Source organism: Eriocheir sinensis, chromosome 2, assembly GCF_024679095.1.
Source record: "Eriocheir sinensis breed Jianghai 21 chromosome 2, ASM2467909v1, whole genome shotgun sequence".
NCBI classification, from domain to species: domain Eukaryota; kingdom Metazoa; phylum Arthropoda; class Malacostraca; order Decapoda; family Varunidae; genus Eriocheir; species Eriocheir sinensis.
The window spans coordinates 30,933,232-30,949,492 of record NC_066510.1 but is presented as its reverse complement, the minus strand read 5'-3'; the positions used below and the strand labels follow the sequence as shown (position 1 = coordinate 30,949,492).

Here is a 16,261-nt window from a genome sequence, read left to right as displayed (position 1 = left end):
ACAAATGAGTGTGTGTGTGTGTGTGTGTGTGTGTGTGTGTGTGTGTGTGTGTGTGTGTGTGTGTGTGTGTGTGTGTGTGTGTGTGTGTATATGAGTCTTCAGGTTAATTAGGGTGTTGTCTAATGACGAGGGCGGCCGATTGAACAAGATAAGTGGGTAGTTACTGTTAGGCGGGGAGGTAAACGGCCTCAAGTTTACCGGGAATAACGTTTTCTTAGCATCATGAACGTTTAATATCTTTATTTTTTCATGATAATATTTTTTTTCTTTTTAATCTACTTTTCTACAATAGTGATTCCTTTTTTTTCTTTTTTCCTTTTCTTTCTTTCGCTTCTCTATTTCCTTTCTTAACTCTTATTTCCCAGACCCAGACCAAGACCCAATACCTTATACTTTTGATTCTCCTTTGCAGATTCAATCCCTTATACTGTATACTTTTAATTCCTTACCTTAAACCCATTACCTTATCCCTTATCTTTCATTTCCCAGATCCAGACCACGACCCAATACCTTATACATTTGATTCTCCTTTATTTCCTTTCATCCTCTCCTTATCCTTCCCTTCTTTTCTTCAATATATAAAAAAAGAAAAAATATACTGGACTCTAAAAACATGAAGAGCATTTTTTTAGCGAATTAATTTCAAAGTGAAAAAAAAATGCGTGTTTGTGAAGATTTTAAAAAGTTACCCTTGATTGTTTGTGTGTGTGTGTCCGTCTGTCTGTCTTCCATTATGTATTAGCCTTCGTCATAGTAGTAGTAGTTAGTAGTAGTAGTAGTAGTAGTAGTAGTAGTAGTAGTAGTAGTAGTAGTATGGGAGGAATAGTAGTAGTTTATTTATTATCCTGTTATTGTTGTGCTTTGCGTTTTCATGTAAATATGTCTTCTAAGTTTTTTTACAGCAGAGGAAGCAGCTCAAGGGCAAAAAAAAAAAAAAAACAATAATGAAAGAAAAGCCAGCAATTCTACGCTCCCACAAAAAGCGCTCAGAGGAGTGGTCAGAAGAGAGGTCAACTTCGGAAGGAGAGGTGTCCTGAGGGAATGGCTGACTGGCTACTCTTATGGCTGACTGACTGACCGGCTGACTGGATTAATAAATGGATGAAGTTGATAAGAGGTTGGAGATCTGTGTGAATGTTTTTGTCATGCGTGCTACACACACACACACACACACACACACACGTTATGTCTACTCTTTAGTCATCAAGAATGTACATCAGTTATCATAATCTTTTTTCTTTTTTTTATATTCTCGTCATCAGTCATCACACGAGTTCGTCATCACCACTTTTGTACGCTGTTTGTTATCATCACCATCACCACCACCATCATCACCATCATCACCAGCAGTCTCTATCAATCCACCTCAGGACATACATCATCACCAGGGTCTTATCACATCACCATTACCATCATCACCACCACCATCACCACCACCACAATCATCACGAACCTCATCATAATAAATCGACACATTCTCTCTCTCTCTCTCTCTCTCTCTCTCTCTCTCTCTCTCTCTCTCTCTCTCTCTCTCTCTCTCTCTCTCTCTCCTTATATGTGAGTGGCGCCCTGTTTCGCTCCATCAGCTGCGCCACATGGGATCCTAATGCACAATACCTGATGCCCCATACCTTATACTCCTATTTCCCAGACCCAGACCACGACCCAATACCTTATACTTTTGATTCTCCTTTGCAGATTCAATCCCTTATACTGTATACCTTTAATTCCTTTTCTTAAACCCATTACTTTATCCCTCATTCCTTATACTCTTATTTCCCAGACCCAGACCACGACCCAATACCTTATACTTTTGATTCTCCTTTGCAGATTCAATCCCTTATACTGTATACCTTTAATTCCTTTCCTTAAACCCATTACCTTATCCCTCATACTTTTTAGTCTTATTTCCCAGATCCAGACCACGACCCAATACCTTATACTTTTGATTCTCCTTTGCAGATTCAATCCCTTATACTGTATACCTTTAATTCCTTTCCTTAAACCCATTACCTTATCCCTCATACCTTATACTCTTATTTCCCAGACCCAGACCACGACCCAATACCTTATACTTTTGATTCTCCTCCCCAGATTCAACACCTTATACCTTATACTTTTAATTTCTCTTGCTCTCCCTAAATTCAATACCTTATACTCTATACTTATTTCCTAGACCCTAACAAGACCAAATACCTTATACTTTTGATTCCCCTTCCTAGATTCAAACACCTTATACCCTATACTCTTAATCCCCTTTCCTAGACTCAACACCTTACACCCTATACTTTAAATTCTCCCTTTCAAACCTAGTCCCTTATGCTGTTACTACTCTTTCTCAAACCCAATCACTTATAATCTTTTTTCTCAAACCCAATTCCTTATACTCTCACTCGCCCTTCTCGGATCCAATACCTTATAGTGACTTGTACCCTCCACTGATTTCACTGCCCATGTCACCTAGTCTCTTAATAGTCACGATTCGGATAAGATTTAAGGCGTGAGTGACTTTTTCTTTCTTTCTTTCTTTCTTTCTTTCTTTTTCTTTCTCTGATGTTCCTTGTCTGTACTCATGTCACCCAATCACGGAGATGAATCATTAATTAAGATTGGTGATTTCTTTTATTATTATTATCATTGTAATTATTGTTGTTGTATCAGTAAGGATAAATTTTTGAAAGGGCATATGTGTGTTGATTGTTATTATTGTTGTTATTAATTGTTGTTGCTTCAGTAAGAATATATTTTGAAAGGTTATACTCAATGTGTGTGTGTGTGTGTGTGTGTGTGTGTGTGTGTGTGTGTGTGTGTGTGTGTGTGTGTGTGTGTGTGTTATGTTTTCCTGTTGTTTTTGTGGTTGCTTTTCCTAGTTTCCTCTTCCTACGTCTTTGTTTTCGTTCTCCTCTCTTTTCTCTTCCTCCTCCTCCTCTCCTTCCTCTTTCTCTCCATCATTATCGTTCCAATCGAAGCGGAAAATGTCTCTATATCTATCTACGGTATCTATCCTCCTCCTCCTCCTTCTCTTCCTTCTGCAATCCTATCGTCACCTCAATCCAGAAATTTTATCCATATCTCCCATTCTTCTGTAACCTTCTCCTCCGTCTCCTCCTCCTCTTCCTCATATCAACTCCACTGCCATCACTACTTCCTCCTCCTCCTCCTCCTCCTCCTCCTCTGCTTCATCGCCTACATCATCCTCCATCAATATCACGTTTCAGCGCCGCTATACGAACGCTAATGGCAACGTTTCCGCCTCACGAACGTTTGATGTCACGCCATTAAGGGAACGTTTTAACAGTCACGCTCCGGTTGTGTATGTGTGTGTGTGTGTGTGTGTGTGTGTGTGTGTGTGTAAGAGAGAAAGATAGACAGATAGATAAAGAGGAAAGATGAGAATGAGGAGAAAAGAACAAAAAAAAGAAAAAGATGAATAAATTTAAACCTAACCTAACCAAACCTAACCCTAACCTGACATAACCCTACCCTAACCTAACATAACCCTAACCTAACATAACATAACGTAACCAAACCAAGCATCACCAAAACACAACCAAGCAACCAACAACCAGGTACATACACACACACACACACACACACACACACACACACACACACACACACACGAACACAGATACATCAAACCAAAACAATAAACCAACACAGCCTCTTCTTCCCTACATCCACCACCACAACCACAACATCAACAACATCAACAACAACACGCAGGCGAGGCAGCAGAAGGAGGTCGGCGTCTCTCGTGTTCCCAGGTCAGAGGAGGATGTTGTGAAGGGAATTTTACCAAGCTTAGACCCACTGACTTCCTCCTCCTCCTGCTCCTCCTCCTCCTCCTCTTCCTCCTTTTATTCCTTCTACTCCTCCTCCTGTTACTGCTACTACTACTTCTCCTCCTCCTCCTCCTCCTACTCCTTCTTCTGCGGAGGAAGTGGAAGAGGAGGAAGAGGAAGAAGAGAAGGAGGAGAAGGAGGGAGAGCTGGAGTGGAGGTCGTAGCTAGCGGTTAGGAGGAGGAGGAGGAGGAGGAGGAGGAAGTGATGTAAGAAAAGAGACAAAAGCTGTAGATTTAGACACATAGGCATAAGCTTTCTCTTCTTCCTCCTCCTCTTCCTCCTCCTCCTCCTCCTCCTCCTCCTCTTCACTATCACATTCTCTCTATCTCTCTTTCTATCACTCATGTTCTTCCATTCAAACGTATAATCACCATCTTCACCTTCATAAATCTCTCACTATCATCGTCTTTATCTGTCTCTTCCTCACTATCTTTCACCATTTCGTTTGCTTGCCGTCACTATCATCATCATCATCATCATCATAATATTTAGCTAGACTTCACTATCTACACACATCTTCTTTATCCCTCTCCTCCTCCTCCTCCTCCTTCCTCTTCTCTCTTTTTCTCCGCCTATCAGATGAAGAGAAATGTAAGTGGTTAGTTTTTTGCTTGTTTGTTTGTTTTCTCTCTCTTCTCTAACTTGACATTGGTGACTCTTCTACATTTCTTCACATTCATATCTTTCTCATTCTCTTTCTCTCGTGATTTTTCAACTTTTTTCTCTTCTTCCTCTATTTCTCTTTCTTGTGATTTTTCAACTTTTTTCTCTTCTTCCTCTATTTCTCTTTCTTGTGATTCTTCAACTTTTTTTCTCTTCTTCCTCTATTTCTCTTTCTTGTGATTCTTCAACTTTTTTCTCTTCTTCCTCTATTTCTCTTTCTCTCTTGTGATTCTTCAACTTTTTTCTCTTCTTCCTCTATTTCTCTTTCTTGTGATTCTTCAACTTTTTTCTCTTCTTTCTCTATTTCTCTTTCTTGTGATTCTTCAACTTTTTTCTCTTCTTTCTCTATTTCTCTTTCTTGTGATTTTTCAACTTTTTTCTCTTCTTCCTCTATTTCTCTTTCTCTCTTGTGATTCTTCAACTTTTTTTCTCTTCTTCCTCTATTTCTCTTTCTTGTGATTCTTCAACTTTTTTCTCTTCTTTCTCTATTTCTCTTTCTTGTGATTCTTCAATTTTCCTCACTTCTTTCTCCGTCTCCTGTTTCTACGTATTCTTCTTCCTCTTTCTTTTCTTCCTAACTTCCCATAGTACCTTGCAAACCTTCTCTTCATATTCTCTTTCATCAGCTACTTCTATGTCTCCTTTATCTCATTTTTCTCTTTTCACTTCCCAGATTCATTTATACAATCACTAACAAGCCATTTCCGTCTCCTGTTTCTCTGTTTTATGATTCTCTCTTTATTTATTTCATCATCTGTTCTTTCACCTCTAAAATTTTGACTTCCCAGATTCATATATACAGTCACTTACAAGCAACTTAATTTTCCTGTTTCTCTATTTCTTTCCTTTCCTTCTATTCTTTCACCTCTAAAATTTGTTTCTTTTAATTATCTTTCTAATATCCTTACAATGTCACCTTCCTCTCTTCCTCCTTCACTTCATTTCTCTCCTTCCTTTCCTTCTTCCTTCCTTCTCCTTCTGTCCCCATTCGTTCCTTCCATCCCCGTTTTCTCTCTCCATCGTATTCCTTCTCCTCTCTTCATTTTATCTCTTTCCTTCTTCCTTTCCTTCCTTCTCCTTCTCTTTCTCCTGTCCCCATTCGTTTCTTCCATCCCCATTTCCTTTTTCTCCATCGCATTCCTCCTCCTCTCTTAAATTTCTTCCTAGCCCTCCTTCCCTTCTCTTCTCTTCCCCTCCCTCCTCCTCCTGCACCCTCTTCCCCTCCCTTCCCAAACCCGCTATGGTGTACGGCTTGCCTCGACACCCAGCTCAGCGGCGTGCAAGTCCCCGCTGTTCATGGCCAAGGTCACTCCGGCCTCGCCTCCTCCTCGCCGTCCCTTCCCTCAGTAACGGGGGTTTTATTTCCCTGCCGTGTGTGTGTGTGTGTGTGTGTGTGTGTGTGTGTGTGTGTGTGTGTGTGTGTGTGTGTGTGTGTGTTTTCTCTTTCTTTCTGTGTCTCTGTTTCTGTCTGTCTTTCTCTGTATCTCTCTCTCTTTCTCACTCTCTCTTCTGCCTCTACTTCTACTTCTTCTTCCTCCTCCTCCTCCTCCTCCTCCTCCTCCTTCCTCCCCAAAATGTCTTTACCTCGTTCACTTCCTGTCACGTTCACCTCACTTTTCAGCAACACACACACACACACACACACACACACACACACACACACACACACACAGTAGTAGTAGTAGTAGTAGTAGTAGTAGTAGTAGTAGTAGTAGTAGTAGTAGTAGTAGTAGTAGTAGTAGTAGTAGAAGTGGTAGTAGTAGATTTGGGAGTGGTTAATATACGGGCTTCTTCCTCCTCCTCCTCCTCTTCCTTTTCCTCCTCCGCCTCTTCCTCCTCCTACTGTTCATGGTTACAAGTTCACAAGTTCACCATTCCGTCTTTTGTTTTTCCTTCTCTTTGCTAACGCGGATTTACGTTTTAATCTGATCCTGTTTTGTTTTATTTTTGTTTACTTTTTAGTCTGATCACGAAGGTTTGTTTCACTGTATCTTTTTTAACTATATCAGTCTATCATCCTTATCATTTCCTCTTCCGGTTTTAATGTTATGATGCTTTATTTTGAAACTCACACGAGGGAGTTAAATAATGAAGATAAGACACTGCACATGACACAATAGAATGAATGTGTGTATGTATGTGTGTTAGTGTTTATTAGGTGTGTGTGTGTGTAAGTGTGTGTATGTAGTGAGGGTGAATGGATTGACTGACAAATACACATAGACACATACACGGGTTTTGCAATGTATATATGTGTATGTGTTTATGAGTATCGATGATTGTATGTATCTGTTTGTATGTGTAGATGTGACAGATACACAGACACATACACAGGTTTTGAAGTGTATATGTATGTGTGTTTTTATGAGTATTAAAGTTGCTGTGTGTATGAATCTATTTGTGTGTATATGTGTGTGTGTGTGTGTGATGGAGCCGAGGGAAGACTGACTGACCGACTGACTGACTACCTAACATATCCACACCTTTTTCATCCGCTTCCTCTTCCTCCTCTTCTCTACTTCCTATACATGTCACTTCCAAGCTACTTCATGTTCTTTTCCTACTCCTGGTAACTCATATTCCTCTTCCACTATCCCCGTGATCTTCTCTTTCCTTGGCTTCTATTCAACACATACACACACCCTCACACACAGCTCCCCGTCTCAGCACATCCCACACCTACCGGGGTTTCAGAGACGGGTTATAGTAGTACGTCCACACGGCACTGCTGTTCAAAACTTAATAATGCCGCAGCTCTTGCCTCGCAGAGACCTACTTGCCGGGCTACCCCACATTCGAAGCCAGCAAGCAACCACCCGCCAAAGTGACGTCACTCGCCCCGCCCCCAGAGCCGCCGATGTCATGAGCTCCCCGCGCGCTCATTGGTGGGAGGTCAGGGAGTTGCGGTGACGTCATGTGTAAGCCCCGCCCCCTCACCTACATTCCCATCCCGTCCATACATTTTGGCACCGCCCTCTGCTATGGCCCGCCCCGCCCCCCTCTTCTCTCTCTCTCTCTCTCTCTCTCTCTCTCTCTCTCTCTCTCTCTCTCTCTCTCTCTCTCTCTCTCTCGTGCTAGTAGTGGTGTGTCCAGTAGAATTCCACTGTATGTGTGTGTGTGTGTGTGTGTGTGTGTGTGTGTGTGTGTGTGTAGTCGATTTACGAGTTTAGTTATTATCATTGTTTCTAGCTTGTGCGTGAGTGCATGAGAGAGAGAGAGAGATATTCCAACATCGATCAAGCAAATGAGGGTTAAGTATTTTGCATGAATATCTGTGTGTGTGTTGTGGGGGGGGGGGGGGGGGTAGGTGTGTGCGGGGAAGGGGGTCTCCAAATATACACACACACACACACACACACACACACACACCACCTGGCCACCACACTCCAGACGAGACTCCCCTCTTTAAGTCGCAACACACCCTAGAACGCGTAACATTATAAGCCCTCGCCTAAACCACATGGCATAACATAGTCTGGCCGGAACCACATAACACACCGTAGTCTCTCAGGAACCACAGCATAATAGTGACCGAGTGAAAGCACGGAACATAATTTGACTCCCTGAAAAGCATTTTATATAGGTGGTGGAAATGCAGCCTAACGTGAAACTATAACATCATCATCCTTATATGTGACTTGGGTTTAACTTGATGCATGAAAACAAATCCAGTCAAAAAAAGATCTCTGTTTTATGCAACATCCACTCAGGTGACAAATTTGCTATCACATAAATGACCAAAGAAGCATTTGTTTATCCATATGAGCGAATTTTCAAAAGCATACAGCAACACTAAAATACTAAATCAAACTTATAAATTCCATACATAAAAAAGAAAGTAAAGAAGGCAAAAACTATTGGGTATTGAAATAGATACCTCATATAAGAAATCAAATCGTCCTTCTTGCACATAACATAAAATCAGACTTGTTACTTCGCGAAAAAAAAGGCGAAAAAATTATCAATCACATACAGAAAAATATTAAAGGAAGAGAAAAAAGGAAGCAGCTAAAAGATACACTGTGGGCATGGAGATAAACTGTGGGCAAGGTAAACTGTGGGCAAGGTAAACTGTGGTAACCCAGATTTAACCTTGGCCCTGTGTCGGGTTTGGGGTTCTCTCTCACCACAGGGTAAAAGGACCAACGGGACGGAGATGAGCCCCGCCGCCGAGCGCAGCTATATCGTATGCTCCCAATTTTACCTTTAACATGAAATGGAACCAAAGAAACCCCCGCAGCCTTCCGCCGACTTCCACGGCAGACGCAGCAAAGAAGACACGGCACACAACGTTACAGAAGAAATGGTCGTCGCGGTACAGTAATTACACGTAACATTTAGGGGACGCTGAACCTCCTTCCCTACACACACATAACGCACGTAACGAGGCGGAGAGTCGCGGGAATAGGTATGCTGAGGATAGACATGACTGCCGAGGGTGACGGTTGACTGGTATTGTGATTTGTATTGATTGTTTGGTTGACTGGTTGACTGACTGACTGATTGACTGACTGATTGATAATTAACTGACTGACTGATTGACTGACTGATTGACTGACTGACTGACTGATTGACTGACTGATTGATTGACTGACTGATTGACTGACTGACTGACTGATTGACTGACTGATTGACTGACTGACTGATTGACTGACTGATTGACTGTTCAGTTGATCATTTGACGGAAATCATTGACTGTTAGACTGAGTGATTGATTGACTGATTGATTGACTAACTTACTGACTGACTGACTGACTGATTGATTGCCTGATTGATTGATTACGTGACTGACTAACTTACTGACTGACTGACTGACTGACTGATTGATTGCCTGATTGACTGATTACGTGATTGACGGATTGATCGATATATTGACTGATAAAATAACCGATTGATTAAATATCCTAATCATTTAATTACACACATAAGGGCATACATACATACATACATACATACATACATATTTACTTATTTTGATTTACTTGTCTATTTATCTATCAATTTATCTATTTATGACTATGATGATTTATAATTCCGATGTTTTTATGTAAATCTAATACCTACACTTTTTTTTTTTGGGGGGGGGGAGAAGGAGAATTTCTACTAAGTGTCCTTTTTTGAAATCTTCCTTAAAATCAGAAAAAAACATCAAATGGAAAAGACAAACATAAACTCAAGTGAGGTATGCAGGTATGTAATCCACCACGGCCTGATCACATGTTATAAGCGCTCCTTTTCGTCGATCTATGGGTACTGCCAGAACCTCACACACCACACACACCATCTCTCTGTGTCTATGTATGTATGAAAGAAAGTATGTATGTATGAGTGTGTGTGCGTAAAGTCCTCCTATCCCCGCCCCCCCTCGCGAGCCCTGGGATGGATGGGCCGTCTATGTGTAAACTCAAGGCGGGATTTTTATCATTCATCCGAGAGAAAGTATACGGCGGACCCATGCGATGATTTCCGGGTGTTCCTCCCACGAAGCGCTTTCCCCCTACTAGATAACTCCTCCCCCTCCTTCTATTTCTCTCCCTTCCTATAGCTTCCTCTTCTTCCACCTCCTCCTTCTCCTGGTCTCCCATTCTGACATCACCTCCCCCTCCTCCTCCTCCTCCTACTAGCTTCCTCTTCCCCCTGTTTCTCCCATTCCTTGATTCCTTCTCCTCCTTCTCCTACTGGTCTCCTCTTCCGACATATCTACCTCCTCCTCCTCCTCCTCCTCCTCATTCTTTCGACATATCTACCTCCTTCTCCTCCTCTTTCTTCAACTTCTGGTGTGTGTGTGTGTGTGTGTGTGTGTGTGTGTGTGTGTGTGTGTGTGTGTGTGTGTGTGTGTGTGTGTGTGTGTGTTTTCCCTCTTTCTGTCTGTCTCTCTCTTTCTCTCTCTCTGTCTCTGTTTCTGTGTTTGTCTTTCTCTTCGTGTTTGTCTCTCTTTCTCTATCCTTCTACCTCTACCTCTACTTCATCTTCCTCTTCTTCCTCCTCTTCTTTCTACACCTCCCCCACCTGGCCTAGTCTCTCCATTTGTGTGTGTGTTCGTGTGTTTGTATGTGTGTGTGTGTCTCTTCGCTGTCTCCTCGTCTGGTTCGTCTCGTGGGGGGAAGACTACGACCTCTGGAGACGCTATGCCATTCATCCTGTTCGTGTACTTAGATGTTTATTATGTGTTCTTTCCGTAAATATTTGATGTTGATAGAATGTTGATAGATGTTAAGGGAAAGTCCCGCGTGTTGATTTATATAGAGAGATTGAGTTGGTGTACACAGTCAGGCAATGAACATTTGAACACTTATTTATAGCTACAGTTGTATAATATTAGTTTTCTTTACATTATTTTCATTCAGTGTTTGACGATGACGATGTATAGAGAGAGAGTCAGTGTGGGTCTATACTGGCATATATACAGAGTTGATAAAATTCTATAGAAAGGCCTCGTTGGTGTAGAGAGAGGGAGCCAGTGCTGATATATACAATAGGACATGGGTTGGCAATGTCTTATACCTTAAATGATACAAAAATGGACATTGGCTTCACGGTGAGCATGTCTTGTATTTGATGGGACATGCAATGGACACGAGCGCACTCACTGGCCCCCAAATATAAGACATGCGTTGGGAGGGACATGGATTGGCACTGACTTATAATTAATACAGAAAGAACATGGTCTTTAAAATGTATGGCCTTGCTACGGTGGGCATGTACTGTATTTGAGGGCAAGGATACAAAGGAGGCAGCTCAAGGGCACAAAAAAAAAGGAAACAATAATAAAAAAAAGACCGCTACTCGCTGCTCCTAAAAAAGAATCAAAAGAGGTGGCCGAAAGAGAGGTCAATTTCGGGAGGAGAGGGCAATGTCTTATAACTTAAACGATGCAAAATGGACATGGGCTTTAAGGTAATCATGTCCTGGAATTGATTTGGACACGGGGTGGACACAGGCACTGACACAAGCTCAAGGATACAGGAAGGCCGTGTCCTGACCGAGCGAAGGAAAGTGCTCACGAGAAAAGGTAAATATGTGTGTGTGTGTGTGTGAGTGTGTGTGCAAGTGAGTTTGTGCGTGTGTATGTGCGTAACCGAACCTGACCCACAATCGGCTTGACCTGGATCTACCTGCTTACCTGTACACACACCTGGCCCCCCTCCCCGCCCCTTCCCCCCTCCCCATCCACTGACTGACCCGCTGTTTCAATTTCTTCTTCGTCTTCATCTTGGTCAGCTGGTCACTTATTGCTGGTGGTGGTGGCGGTGGTGGTGGTGGTGGTGGTGGAGGTGGTGGTGGTGGTGGTGATGATTGTTTTAAGTTGTGGTTTTTGGGTGTGGTAAAAATTCTTGTGGTGGTGTTGTTGGTGGTAATGGTGATGGAGGTGACAGTGGTGGTAGTAGTAGTAGTAGTAGTAGTAGTAGTAGTAGTAGTAGTAGTAAAAGTAATAGTAGTAGTATCATCTTCATCCCCTCATCTTCATCGTCATCATCATCATCGTCATTTTTCATCCGTTTCCCACAAGTACAGATAAGAATTATGACTCTCTCTCTCTCTCTCTCTCTCTCTCTCTCTCTCTCTCTCTCTCTCTCTCTCTCTCTCTCTCTCTCTCTCTCTCTCTCTCTCTCTCTCTCTCTCTCTCTCTCTCTCTCTCTCTCTCTCTCTCTCTCTCTCTGTAGCTTTCTATCAAATATTTTCTTCGCAAATAAGGAAGCAACGCAAGACATATTTCCCCCTCCTCCTCCTCCTTCTCCTCCTCTTCCTCCTCCCCTGCATCTTCAATAATTATCTCTCTCATCTCATCTCATCTCACTTTCTTCAGATTTGCGGTCATATTAAATCTTCCTCTGCGACACACACACACACACACACACACACACACACACACACACACACACACACACACACACACACACACACACACAGACACACACACACACACACACACACACACACACATACACATAACAGCCCAAGCAAGAAACTTTCGCTTGGCTCATTATTGTGAAATTTACATAAAAAACTCCTAAGAATTTTACTTTTAATGTATTTTCGAGTAAGGCAAATAGCAAGTGTAATCGAAGGGGTCATTAGGACACTATATATGACACTTGATTTATACCCTGATTGAGTTCTAAGCGTTGAATGTAAAACTGTTCTGGATATGAAAAGGAAAACTGAAAAAAAAAGACGAGGAGAAGAAAGCAAGGATGAAAAGATATTGAAGGAAGATAGAGTGTTAGAACGATTTATATTTGCTTTCCTTTCCCACGTAAGTCACATTGGGGATGACATAAGGCTGACAATGAAAAACAGAAAAAAGAAACGAGAAGAAAGCACTGATGAAAAGATATTGAAGGAAGATAGACTGTTAGAACGATTTATATTTGCTTTCCTTTCCCACTTAAGTCACATTGGGGATGACATAAGGCTGATAATGAAAAAAGAGAAAAAAGACGAGGAGAAAACACTGATGAAAAGATATTGAAGGAAGATTGAGAGTTAGAACGATTTACATTTGCTTTCCTTTCCCATCTAAGTCACATTGGGGATGACATAAAGCTTACTCTGTTCATCAAGTGTACAGGGAAAGAATAAGATAACAAAAATAAAAGGAGTGTGCATCGGCCGGGAATCGAACCCGGGCCTCCCGCGTGGCAGGCGAGAATTCTACCACTGAACCACCGATGCTTGGGAAAGTGTGGAGATACAAGCATATAAATTTCTCACCCTACACACACACACACACACACACACACACACACACACACTCTCTCTCTCTCTCTCTCTCTCTCTCTCTCTCTCTCTCTCTCTCTCTCTCTCTCTCTCTCTCTCTCTCTCTCTCTCTCTCTCTCTCTCTCTCTCTCTCTCTCTCTCTCTCTCTCTCTCTCTCTCTCTCTTTTCCTCCTTTTTTGCATTTTCATTATTTGTTTTCCTTTCTGATTCTTTCCTTTCAATGTTATATTTTTCCTCCTCCTCCTCCTCCTCCTCCTCCTCCTTCTCCATAAAGTGATAACTGAAATGAGATCTGATTTAAAGAGGAAGGACCGGAAGGGATGATGAGAGGGAGGGAGGGAGAGAGATAAGGAAGGGAGGGAAGGAAAAGAGAAGGGAGAGGGAAGGGAAGAGGCGCTTTGCATCATATTAAATAGAATTGTGTATAGGTGTTGTTGATGATGATGGTGATGATTGTGATGATGATGATGGTGATGACAAGAGGTGATGGAGTAACGTGAGATGGTGATGATAGTGGTGATGATGATGATGATGAGTTTGTGTTTATAAGATGATATAGATAAAAGACTTATTAGGATGTTAAGTGATATAATGAGAGAGAGAGAGAGAGAGAGAGAGAGAGAGAGCATTAAGGATGTGGAGTGTGTGTGTGTGTGTGTGTGTGTGTGTGTGTGTGTGTGTGTGTGTGTGTGTGTGTGTGTGTCATGTCCAGTTATTTCGGTAATTTCCTTTTGACTTTCTCTCTGAATAGTATTTTAATTGAGGAGGAGGAGGAGGAGGAGGAGGAGGAGTTAGAAGAAGAAGAAGATGAAGAAGAAGAAGAAGAAGATGAAGAAGAAGAAGAAGAAGAAGAAGAAGAAGAAGAAGAAGAGGAAGAAGAAGAAAAGGAAAAAAGAAAAAAAGAGAAAAAAAGCGGAAGAGGAAGAAAATTAAAATAAAAGAAGATTCGGAAGAAGAGGAATGTCAGGTGGAAGAGGGATGCGGAGGTGGAAGAGGGCCAGGTGGAGAAGCTGGAGGAGGAGGAGGAGGAGGAGTTCACTGTAGCAGGGGTGTGTAAGGTATATCAGGGTCACTGGTGTAGCAGGGTGTGGGAGGATATCAGGGGGGTGGTGGGTCCAGGACACACCTCCGTCAGAAGTAGGTGGAGCTCTCTCTCTCTCTCTCTCTCTCTCTCTCTCTCTCTCTCTCTCTCTCTCTCTGTCACGTAAGAAAACGCCGGAACGGTCAAGTTGAGAGTTATGTGAACTTCCGCGCACGCACACACACACACACACACACACATACATATACACGTCATCGTTCAGACATTCTCAGACATTCCCGCGAGAGAGAGAGAGAGAGAGGGAAAGATAAAGTTTTTATGGCATGTCACAAGCATTGCAGTGGGTAGAAGGTACACACACACACACACACACACACACACACACACACACACACACACACACACACACACACACACACACACACACACACACACACACATCTCTACTAATTAAAGTTACGAATGGGAGAAAGTACAGAGCATGATAAAAACAGGAATAAGGAGACAGATTTAAATACCAACATTTCCTCTTCATTAATTAACACACACACACACACACACACACACACACACACACACACACACACACACACACACACACACACACACACACACACACACACACACATAGCGTAACCTAAGTTCCTCCAATTTATTCCTTCAAGCTTCCTTTTCGTCTCTCTCTCTCTCTCTCTCTCTCTCTCTCTCTCTCTCTCTCTTTATCCTTTATCTCTACCTGCTTTCCCTTCTCCAATCTCTTCGCATTCTCTCAAACTCTCTCTTTTAAGCAAATATATTAACTCCTCTTAGTAAAAAAACAAGAAGAAAAAAAGATGATCAAAACCTCTTCCTTCCTATAACATCTTCCTTATCTTCTCTTGCTAAGTCTTTTCAGTCCTCTCTCTTCATATCTTTTATCATCCCTTCCCTCCTTCCTCCTATCCTTTATCTTTCCTTCCTTCAGCTCCTCTTCATTACCGTACTTCCTGGCTCGTTCATCACCTTCCCCAAGTCCCTGTTCATCACTCCTCTTTATTGTATACTTCTCCATTACTCCTGTCTAAGGCTTTCTGTACTACCTCTTGAATTATACTCCTTCCCCTTAGGACCCTCAATCTCTCTCTCTCTCTCTCTCCCTCATGCGCACGCCTACTCCCATCTATTTCGTATGACATCATCTCTTGCAATCCTCCTCCTCCTCTTTCTCTTCCTCTTCTTCCTTCCTTGCTCTTCCGTCTCCCCTTCCCTCTTCCTCTTTATAAACGCTTGTGCTTCCATCCATTCCTTTAGACATCATCTTTATCAGGTCTCCTCCTCCTCCCCCTCCTCCTCTTCCTTCTTCTCTCCTTCCTTTCCCGTTACATAATCATCCTCTCTTCGCATTCTCAATATCTCCCCCTTTTCTCTTCTTCTTCTTCTTCTATTCTCTATCATCTTTGCAGTCGTCCTTAATTCTCTTGTTTATTTATCCTTTTCCTCTACATAATCATTCATTTTTATTTATTTTCTCCTTAATTTTATACCTTTTTGCATTTTCAATCTCTCTCTTTTCTCTTCTTCTCCCTCTTCTATTCTCTATCATCATTGCAGTCGTTCTTAATTCTCTTGTTTATTTCTCCTTTCCCTCTACATAATCATTCCTTTTTATTTATTTTCTCCTTAATTTTATACCTTTTTGCATTTTCAATCTCTCCCTTTTCTCTTTTATTCCACTTAACATATATTCCCTCTGACATCCTCCTCCCAATCTCCTCCTCCTCCTCCTCCTCCTCCTCCTCTTCCTCTTCCCTCTCCATACCCCTATTTTTCCATCTCCCTCATTCCTCTTCTCATCCTCTCCCTCTCCTTTTTTATATCCACTTCTACTTCCATCCTATGACATCATCTTCTTCAGTCTCCTCCTCCTTCTCCTTCTCTCCCCTCTACATCCTCACCACTACTTCTACTTCTCCCCTTCCTTTATCCCCCCTACAATCACCCCCTTCCCTT

General features: G+C 42.1%; 1 protein-coding gene and 1 non-coding gene across 2 annotated transcripts in view; both read right to left on the bottom strand.

Annotated features, from left to right (window-relative positions):
- Positions 1 to 7,292, bottom strand: part of LOC127002675 (uncharacterized) — a 56,120-nt gene extending 48,828 nt beyond the window's left edge. The window contains exon 1 of the mRNA XM_050868728.1: positions 7,193 to 7,292. The gene's annotated coding sequence lies outside the window, so the exon portion shown is untranslated. The remainder of the gene's footprint in view (positions 1 to 7,192) is intronic.
- A 5,822-nt stretch (positions 7,293 to 13,114) lies between these two features.
- Positions 13,115 to 13,185, bottom strand: Trnag-gcc (transfer RNA glycine (anticodon GCC)). The gene has a single exon. It is a non-coding gene; the product is annotated as a tRNA-Gly (tRNA).
- Between the last annotated feature and the right edge of the window lie 3,076 nt (positions 13,186 to 16,261).